We start from the raw sequence: 2,462 nt of genomic DNA, 5'->3' as shown, positions 1-2,462 counted from the left end.
TTATTTCAACTGTGTTTCATCACAGAGAAAAAAACAACCAATTCTGTTAATAAAAATATTAATGTTTAAAGAAATAGTTATTTGGATCAGTGGTTCCCAAACTGGAAGTCCTCTGCATAGTCTTCTCTTGAGATTGTCAAAATCAGAGCCCCCCCCCCCCCCCCCCCCTTTTTTTAGGGAATATTCTGACAAAATGTTGAGATGAACTTTTCACATTTACACAATAAATTAAATGCTTTATATGTAAGTGTCTGTTTTCACTGTAAAGAAAATTTGACATCAGAGGGTGGCTTGCAAACCTTTCTTAGATTTCGTCTGTGGAAAAACTAAGAATCTTCCAGACACTGGTTATGATTTACAGATTAGAGTGATGCTATTACCCAGTTTGATATAATCTCATACAGTTTAGATTAGAATCCCAGTGATGTCTCTTTATCCATCCAGGAAGTTTACCTTGTTTGTTTAGATTGTTTCCCCGGAAAGTGCCTGTTGAGATTAAAGAAATGCATCGTGATAAGTGTCTTCTGCAGTATGTTGTATCTCTCAGATTGAGTATTTCTGATAATGGGACATTAACGTGACTTCAGACCAAAATCAATGATTGGTGACATATGTAGAGGAATGCAGGAGCTCCATAAGAAATATGGCCATTTCTACTTTTCCAAGGGGACATCTGCTGGTGATAATTGCCAGTATTACCAGTGAAAGCTTTGTCGGTGTCGGGATTAACCTTCTCCTTGTGACCTGCACTGGTGTGTGAATATTTGGCCTCAGCAGCTGCATATAGGGGCCACCAGCATAACTGGCTCAGTGTCTGTTTGCAGGAAGCAAAACAGTCTGGGAGACAACAAACCCAACATGTGATTAGAAAATCCAATCATGAGAGGGAACTTTTTATTTTATTTTTAATCAATTTTCCAACTGTTGCTTAAGTATAGTTTCTCATCCTGGTCCGGTTTCTTTAGAAATGTGTAAGATGTAAAAAAAAAAAAAAATCCGACTGAATGCCGAGCCATTATCTTTCCCCTGAAATGTGCAGATGTAGAATACTGATGTGTTTTTTGTGGAAAGCCTATTGTCCACGGTGAATGGGGACCCCGGGCGTGGAGTGTGTTGGGGGGGGGGGGGGGACACCTGGCCGGGCGCTTGGTGGGCTCGCGGAAGGCAGCTGGAAGAGCAAAGGGTCAGGCGGCACGACCACGCTCATTATTATGAACACAAATACTCCCCCCAAAGCTGAGGAGCTTCAGCTCATTAGATGTAGTGGCACGCTCTCGGTTCAGATCCTCGGGTCCGACACAGATGAGATGATGACATGCTTATAGGTGAACTAGTGAAACAGAAGCAAAGAAAAGTTCCCCCATATGTTGCCTAACTGCCAATTACCTTGTGACGCCCAGTACACTATGTAGATGAACAAATGTACATTTTGCCCCGACAATCTGCCTTAAGTGTCAAATTTAAGCCACGCCTCTGTTTGGGTTGCGGTGGCCCAGTCTGTCTGTCTGTTTTTAGAGTCTTGTTGGAAGCAAACCTGCTTTTCATCTAGACTCCAGTGCTGTGAATCGGCTACCACGAGCTTCAGCCATTCAATATTGAGTGACTCGGGACACCATCTGGTGGTGAGAACTTGTATTGCAAAACCAAACAGGCGGGGGCCATTTGGGAAAACTTGCTGAGTTTAGTTGATATACAAGCAGCGCGTCACGCAGTTGTGCTTTAGATTAGATCATGAATGTTTGATCCCTGCCTCAAGCTTTTTGGTGACAATCTTCATGTTCATAAAATCTGGGTTTCTGTTTTTCTGAAAATGTCATGACCCCTCCGTAGTTTTTTTTTTTTACACTTCAAAAAATAGTTTATTCATACAAGCATTTCAATTTTGAGATAAAAACAAAAATGTAGTGTGTGTGTGTGTGTAACTGATGCTGCCAGCCAGTCAATGTTGGCATCCTGCTCGCTGTAACCTTCTTAATTAGTCCCTGGCTTCTTGCTCCACTTGGTCCAGTGCCACCTTGTTGTATTTGCCCTTGGCCTTCATGATTGGCTGCAATATTAACATTTATGCTTTTATTTTAAATGTATATGTAGCCCAAATACTACATCTTTCCTTTTTATCTCCATAAAAATCTGTTGAAATAGATTAATTGTTTCACCCTCCACTTCTTCTTAGAAATTGAAAGTAAAAAAAAATAAACACACGTCTGACCCCCAGATTTGACCTGCTGTACACTATTTATATGTTCTATTTATGTATGTGCGTTTGCACAATTCCAGTTCTCCTCTTCTGTCTTATGAGTGAAACATCAGCAGTCCGAAGCATTGAAATAGACTCCTGCTCTGTGACGGACTGTTAATAACCGTGTCTGTTAATTTACCCGATTGTCTAATCGTTGTAATTGGATTAACCAAAGCCTGGGCCGCAAACGCCGCTGTGGCGGTGTTCTTGACGTCCCAGTCTG

The sequence above is a fragment of the Lipophrys pholis genome (assembly GCF_963383615.2).
Source record: "Lipophrys pholis genome assembly, chromosome: 14".
In the NCBI taxonomy this organism is placed as follows: Eukaryota; Metazoa; Chordata; class Actinopteri; order Blenniiformes; family Blenniidae; genus Lipophrys; species Lipophrys pholis.
This window is presented reverse-complemented; position numbering follows the sequence as displayed.